At 39.1% G+C, this 8,430-nt stretch overlaps 1 long non-coding RNA gene across 1 annotated transcript in view; it reads left to right on the top strand.

Moving 5' to 3' along the window:
* The window catches only part of LOC143714124 (uncharacterized), a 284,206-nt gene extending 279,524 nt beyond the window's left edge, over window positions 1-4,682 (top strand). The window contains exon 5 of the long non-coding RNA XR_013195410.1: window positions 4,413-4,682. This is a non-coding gene — a long non-coding RNA (uncharacterized LOC143714124). The remainder of the gene's footprint in view (window positions 1-4,412) is intronic.
* Window positions 4,683-8,430: the final 3,748 nt, after the last annotated feature.

Raw genomic sequence — 8,430 nt, forward strand, 5'->3', positions numbered from 1 at the left:
GTAGGTATGTGTGTGCATGTGTGGATGTGTGCTCTCCCATATCTAATGTAGCCAATATGTTGTCTAGGGCCCCAGGAAGCAGATATAACATACACACACACACACACACACACACACACACACACACACACACACACACACACACACACACACACACACACACACACACACACACACACACACACACACACACACACACACACAGTGATCACTGAATCATTGCTGTGTTTCTCAGCTGTTTGATCTGATAAGGTAGCTGCTGAGGACAGCAAAGAGAGAAAGTGAACACATTTCTCCTCACCCCAAGCTGTCTGCACCGGGCTGAGCCGTGCCTGTGATGCAGAAGCCATTTTCGCTGGACTAATGGGGGGATATCAGCGTCAGCCAGCGTGCTGGGGGGATATTACAGATGACAACCTGAGATGAGAGAGCAGACATGTGATGTGGACCTGCCGAGGAAGACATGCTGGTCAATTTGGTTGATTCATGTGTTTTCCACTTCTTTTTATAGGGGCTTTTGCCACTCTTTATTTAGAAAGACAGTAGAGAGGGGACAGGACATTACTGAAGAAAGAAAGAGAGAGAGAGAAGAGAGAGGGATTAGTACAACAATGGTTGGACCTGGAAACCTGCATCTCCCATCTGAGAACCACACTCTTAAGCCTTGTCCACACTAATGTGTTTTTCTCTTTGTCTTGGCCTTCTGTGCACACTGAGATGGAGTTTTTGTCATGCGAAAAGTGGATCAATTTGAAAATATAATGTTTGCGTTGTAGTGTGGACTGTGAACACTGAGGTATTTGAAAACAATGATGCATGTTTAGTCTTGCGAGGCATATTAAACCCGATAGATATTTGTTTATGCTGGTATTGCGTTTGTTATGTGCTATTCACTTTCACACTGTTGCTAAAGATACATACTTTAAACACTCTTCATATCACAGTCCTGCAGTTTACAGAGGTTGTATATAAAATCTTAAAGGGTTATGTCAGGCGCTTCATATTAATTTTATTTTATTTCATATTTAATGAATAAACTTAATTAATAATTTCATTTTAATTCAGATAAATGTAGAAAACTAGAAAAAAAAATTGTTATTCATGAAAGTATTTGTTATTCATGAAAGTATTATGCAATCATTGAAGAAATAACTCCTTTATATAGAACCTTTTTGGCATAAATGATTCTTTAAAATTGAGTCAAGAAACCTAAAAATGAAAGTTAATTAAACATGTTAATGAAACTAGAATAAAAACAAAAGCCAGACTGGTATGTTTTAGAAATAAAAGAAAAATATAAACACACACAAAAAAATTTACATTGAAGTATAGAGCTATAAAATATATGTAGATTGTATAATTCAAAATGTTTGAGCTCATATTAAAATCTTTGACCTTTCTTGCAAACTTTAGACTTGTCACTCTTTACTTAAAAACAATTTTCACTCAGAAATTAGAAATTAGAAAAAAGTAGAAATAGCAATAACACGCTGAAATAAAAATGTAATTTTGAAGTAGAAAGACTGAAAATGTACTCCAATAATCTTTGTTTTATTTTCAACTTTGAAAAAGCTATTTTTTGTCATACTGACATGACAGAATCACACAGTTGCTGCAGATTTGTCGGCTGCACATCCATGATGCGAATCTCCTGTTCCACCACATAAACCTAACGTGCTCTATTTGATTGAGATCTGGTGACTGTGGAGGCAATTTAAGTATAATGAACTAATTGTCATGTTCAAGAAACTAGTTTTAGATTATATGAGTTTTGTGACATGGTGCGCTATGCTGCTGGAAGTAGCCATTAGAAGGGATAGACATGGTCAGCAACAATACTCTGGTAGGCTGTGGTGTTTAATGCTCAACTGGTACTAAGGGGCCCATAAGTGTGTCAAGAACATATCCTCATCACCATTACAGCACCAGCCTGAATTGTTGATACAAGGCAGGATGGATCCATGCTTTCATGATGTTTACTGTACGCCAAATTCTGCCCCTACCATCTGAATGTCAGAGCAGAAATCGAGACCAGGCAACCTTTTTCCAATCTTCTGTTGTCTAATTTTGGTGAGCCCATGTGAATTATAGCCTCAGTTTCCTGTTCTTTGCAGACAGGAGTGGCACCGGTGTGTCTTCTGCTGCTGTAGCTCGTCTGCTTCAAGCTTCAACATGTTGTGTGTTCAGAGATGCTTTTCTTCATACCTCAGTCGTAGCGAGTGGTTATTTGAGTTGCTGTTGCCTTTCTATCAGCTCGATCCAGTCTGGCCGTTCTCCTCTGACCTCTGGCATCAACAAGGCATTTTCACCCACAGAAATGCTGCTTTCTGGATATTTTTATTTTTCAAACCATTCTCTGTAAACCCTAGAAATATGTGTGAATGCAGAATCTGCTGATCTACTGGGATTTTCAAAGACCAGGCCATCAGGCACCAACAACCATGCAGATCGTCTACACACCTAAATGCATAGTTGCTACAATGTGATTGGCTGATTAGATATTTGCGTTAACGAGCAGCTGAGCAGGTATAGCTAATAATGTGGCTCATGAGAGTTTTCATTGAAGTTGTGAATGAAAAAAAAATCTGATAAACTGCCTAATCTTTTAACTTAAGGCCTCTTAATAACATGTATGTGCTCAGAGTTGATAACTGACCATGTATCTGTAAAAACAAAAAACAATTCCTAGAAAATGTATTCACTTGAGCCACACTGACCGAACTCAGTGGACCTCTGGGATTCCAGTATGTCTCTAGACCATGCTGGAGACAGACAGAACCTCTTTTTTGAGCAGTCTCAGAGGAACTGACTCCAGGTCAGTGTAGCATACTGGAGAAGCATCATGCCCCATCAATCACATCCTGGCTTCCCATTTTGGACAGCTGACAGGGGAACCGCATGGCCATCTGTGATGTCACCGCACATTCTGAGCGACGGGCAAAAAAGATATGCACACTCAAACACACACACACACACAAACATATGCATACACACCGTTCCCTGTCCAGATATCCCTCTCCACTGTCAGTCCTCATTGTGTCCGTTTACAGTTCCCTTGTTCAGAAAGCCGAAAAAGGAGCATCTGGTTCACAAGCCACCGTCTGCTAGTGTGAGTGAATTGGGTGGGACAGGGATAGCCTCATCGCTGGTCTGGAGTCAGTATGGAAATCTTTAGGCTTGGATGCCACATGTAGCCCAGAGGATACAGATTGATCTTGGATCAGATTTCTTCCCAAAGTTAACGTTTTACACTGTGTCCCTACTCGTCCCAACAGGACAATTAGATAGAATCCACGGTTTGCCTTATGTACACTACATTTGGGGTCAGTAAAATTATACATATATATATATATATATATATATATATATATATATATACCGTAGTTGATACAGTTGTTACAACAAATGGTGCCATTGTCTCCATCAAATGTTGTAAAGACAATAGGACAGAACTTAGTTTTCAGTTTGTTGATCCAAATGACTTCAAACAAAACTATTGAATATATAAGCAATGAAACTTTGCCAAAACCTTGCCAGATCTGGAAAGTGTTGTTGGCAATAAGACCTGGTCTATGCTGTTAATCGTAAATGTCCCGGTGATGCCAGAGTGATGGTTGGCAAAATTCACTGCAATGCCTCATTTACTGCACATTTTATTGTCAGCAAGTACTGCAGCTGTGTTGCTATGAATTTTTCGTCTAAACTTTGATGGTGTTATTTTGAGTATGATGCAGTATGTGATAAACTCTGTTATTGTTATATTTGGAATGAAAGGATGAAAGCTAATATAAAAACTATATTAATATACTATATTAAAACTATATTAACATTAAAAATGAAACATACAAAATTCAAATTGTTTCAATGCAGTTTCACAGAATATATGTTGTGCAAAATAAAAATAACTATTCATCATTAAAAGTAAACTAAAAATGTGTCTGGGTAATGTTGGTAATTACAGACACTTTGTGAATATATATTTTATTAAAAGTAGTTAACGTTTTTTAAAAGAGACATTATGGGCCTCATTCAGGGTAGCACCATTTTTCATTTTTCTCAAGAATTTTGTTTAACAACATGCCAAATGTTTTTTGAAAGAGTTATGAGATATGAAAATGACAAGTAATCTTGGACCATTACACAGTGCATGTCATTGTAAAGACTGTAAGTCTATCCCTCACAGCCTCATTTTCATCCGTGTATAATTCAATATGGCATCTGCCCTGACTAAGGTCTGTGACGTGTTGAAGGTTTTTTGTTTTTTTTCATGAATTTTAATTAGGTTATGTTCAAATATAATTTATAGATAGTCGTTGTGATCTATTGATTCAGATGTCAGGTCTGTAGGAAGTAAGTGTTAATTTCCTAATTAAAACTTGCAAAAATGAATTTTAAATGTTTGTTTTTTTCAGGATGTTCATGGACATTCGTATTTTCAATATATTGCCAGTTCAACAGTCAACACCCAGGTGCACAGCTGTATTGATTGGACCTTATGTATATCCCGAACAGCGAACAGTTTTGTTGCCATCTTCTGCAACTCCTTAAGAACCCATTAGTACAAGGTTGGAATGTTTTTCTGTAAAGCCCTCTTCAAACTGAACCAGACTGAAAGCCACTCTTCCAGGTAAAATCATTACTGTTCTCATCACAGAAACTACTCTGAGATTTTTATGTTATTGGAACATTTATACTTGTTTTACAGAACTGACATCTTTTTTTATATGTCTTATGCTTCATAATGCAATACAATACAACACATCGTTTACAAAACATACTGGTAACACTTTATTTTATTGTTTCATTGTTACATATGTTACATGTAGTTATTATAGTAATAACTATAAATTATGCATAATTACATGGAACTAACCCTATGGTATAGTAGTTTTGTATATATTTACACATTATTGTCAGTGTTTTGTGAGGAATGCATATTTTGACTCACATAACGAAGATTTGCTCATTTGTCATGTCTTATTTTCCATACCATGATGGAATGTTTAGTTTGGCTATTTCGTTTTCCTTTTGCATTAGTCACGCTTGCCTCATTCGCTCCTCATGTTGTTGATGAACCTGCACTCATATGCAACGCTTCAATCTGTCTACCTGTCTGCTCTGTCTCTCTCTCTCTCTTTGCACCAGGCAGGTTAAAGTGGTGTCAGGTGTGAGATGCTTTATTGCTTGCTAAGCTCTGTCTGTGTGCGTATGTCGGTGTGTGTTGATGTGCGCAAGTGGGCTCTGTTCGGGGTCTAATCCAGACAGCGTGAACCTAAGCGGCCCACGAGCAGAGACACGCCTGCTCTCCACAGTCTCCTGTTTAAACAGGTTTAATCCAGAACACCTCCTGTCAGCTTCGTATTTTATGATGAGAGCCTTTGGCTGCAGGCAGCGGTGGGAATGAGAGAGAGCTTTTTATTCACCGTCTAGATCAGACCGGTTGTTTTTTAGCCTTTTATTTTTAATTCATGCTGCCAGTGTAATGTAAATTTTTAAATATTTAAATCGAATTAAAATATGTATTTATATTATTTATACAGTATATGTGCAATAAATACATTTATAATGTTACAAAAGTTTTCTATTTCAAATAAATGGTGTTCTTTTGGATGTTCTATTCATCAAATAGACAAAAAACTAAACAAAAAATGTATCACAGTTTCAATAAAAATATTAAAGCTGCAAGCAGCGATAAAAGGGCCCTCGCACCCGTGCCACCGACACCCAGTGGCTTTAGGAAGACAGAGCATGGTGGGCAATGTGCATTTAAGTAGGTAAATATAGGAGCAGTATGTCAAAGTCAGTTACAAAAATGTCCTTTATTATGGTGATAATAGCATGCTTTATCACTCAGCTAAGTGTTGCTAGTGTTGCTGCAATATGAGTTGCAGAAGTCTGCATCTACAGCAAGGCCTACAGAAGAGTCTGCACAAAGCAGTGATACAGAGGTGGGCAGTGTTGTACTCTACCTTTTAATTTTTGTTGCATAAGGCATGTGTTGACAGGTTTGCCCCAAGCCCACCCCCCAAACTAAGCATATTTGTCTTGTCTTTTATTAAACATTTAATGAAATGTTTTTTTTTGTTTGTTTTTTCTGATGGTGGCAATGTTATGTAATATGGCACATGCAATGTCACAGGCCCTGTCAGGTGCAACCCTCAGGATTTTCTGAAATATTCCCTTTAGTTGGCCAAAGTTAATTTCATTGTGTGCCCTTGTCCTGGCTAGAGCTGCATTGTAACTGGTCTGGGGTTTGGGTCAAGCAATGGGGTCATAAAACACCTGTTTGCCTTTGAGTGAATGTAATACAGTGAGCTTTATATTTATATTTTTCCTTACCACGTTCAAATAATGTGCATAAATGTGAATCTCTGAAAATTCATGCACAGATCCTGACCATTTTGCGCCCTCCATTGATCCTTTGTAGGTGGCGCTATCAAGCCATTTTGCCCCGCCAAATTTTTAAACGCATATCAGATGTAAATGTTCGCCAGTTCTGACACGTGAGCAAAGTTTCGTAAGTTTTCTATCATGTTTAGGCTCTCAAAAATGCGATTCACTTTGGAAAATAATAATAATAAATATAGCTGCAAGCAACGATCACGGACCCAAGCCGGTGGCACCGCTACCCCGGTGCCTATAGGGTAACTGTGCACGACGGACAATATGAAGTTTAATCCCGGTAAATGTAAAAGAACCATATCAAAGTCACCTGAAAATGCTACATTTATTGGAGCAGCTGGTGCCACTGTAGGATTGAAAATAATCCAAGATATTTGAAATGAACATTTTCTTTGCAAGACATTTGCTTTACTGTTTTCCACCCCGTCTTCCTACCACAAGGACCATTTGGAGTTCCCAAAGGCACAGAGGGGCTGATAGTAATCAAGGCCTGTAGGCTAAGATGTGTGCACTTTGGGGTCTATGAATTGTCACACCTTTAGTACAATGGGGGAAATTGTAATTATCTGATTAGTCAGTTTGAACATCTCACATTTGGGTTACATGTCACATGGTCACATGGTCAGGGAAAGGATAAAAGAAGATTGTAACTGTTGCTCTGTCTCTTTTATGCTCTGTCTCTTTTCTTATTATCTGGGTCCCTTTCTTGCGGCTCTCTCTCTTACTCTCTACACACTCTCTGTCTCTCTGTCTCTCTCTCTCTCTCTCTCTCTCTCTCTCTCTCTCTCTCTCTCTCTATCTCTCAGGTAACATTTTACATAAATGCTGGGTACAATTAATGATATAAGTTATTATCATCTCATACATCTATTTTGTAACTATTTTAAGTGTAACCATAACCACATTTTGTCATTAAACCTATTACAAATAATGTGCTAACTAGTTTTGATTTGGTATTGACTTTGAAGTGCTACCTATTGCAATACAATATTGTCATTGTATATAGCAACACTCTCCCACATATTAAGCTATTGTAACTGTGCTTATTTCCGTTGTTGGTATAAGTAGCAGTGGGTGGTAATAGACAAGAAATGTACAGTTTTCTACCATCTTGCTGACAACGTTTCTTTAGTCATTCGGCAGTCTTGCAGACTGAACCCCTGCAGGAAATCCATCCTTACAGATGGTGCCGAAACCCGGGATCCCTTGCAGTGAGTTTTCTGAAATTTACTTTGATCAGTCATCAGAATGAGGACATTTTTTCACAGTTGATTTTGTGAATGGATTAAAGCTGACCTTCTTGCCATGGAATGCTTTCCCTTTCAGTCAACTGACTGGGATCGCAGTAGGGAGCCTGTCATCTTCGAGTTGTGTTAAAACGAGCCAATGCACTTTGGTGTGCGAGATTTGCATCTCACAATCCGCCTTGCGGCGCAGGTATAAATACGGAAGTGGATGCACGCACCAGTTGTCTTTCGCTTTGGAGCCGAGCGGACTTCATGTCGTCGTCTCTGAAGAGTATTGTTTACTACAACGAGCGAGTGTGTCGGCGCTTCTTTAGGAAGGCTCTCCTGATGCTGGTGGTTCTACAGCAAGTGCAGCTGTGGTCGCGAGCTTTCTGAAGCTCTCAACTGCTGTTTTAACAGCATTTCATTTGTTTGTTTGTTTGTTTGTTTGACTGCCGGTTGAGGGCGAAAGAAAGTTAGTTCTCACTGGTACAGGCACCATCCCTGTCAGTGTTGCCGTGATAATTTCCCTGTGTGCTCCGGCACTGGTGAGAGGTTTCACTTCCTGAAAGAGCAACACAGGTGCGTTTGCGTCTTTTTTAAGATGTCATTCCACCCGTGCATTTCTGGATGCGGTCGTTCCCTGTCCCCCTGTGACGGTCACAATTGTTGCATCACGTGTTTGGGCTTACAGCACGCTGAAGCAGCTTTTGTGGATAGTTCATGTTCCCATCTCGGTGTTGAGATCGAGACTCTCCTTCGTTCGCGAAGGTGCAGTCCCCATTGGCAAGCCCCACCCCAG

This window comes from Siphateles boraxobius, unplaced genomic scaffold, assembly GCF_051911475.1.
Source record: "Siphateles boraxobius isolate OS27281-9 unplaced genomic scaffold, OSU_SipBor_1 53, whole genome shotgun sequence".
Taxonomy (NCBI): Eukaryota; Metazoa; Chordata; class Actinopteri; order Cypriniformes; family Leuciscidae; genus Siphateles; species Siphateles boraxobius.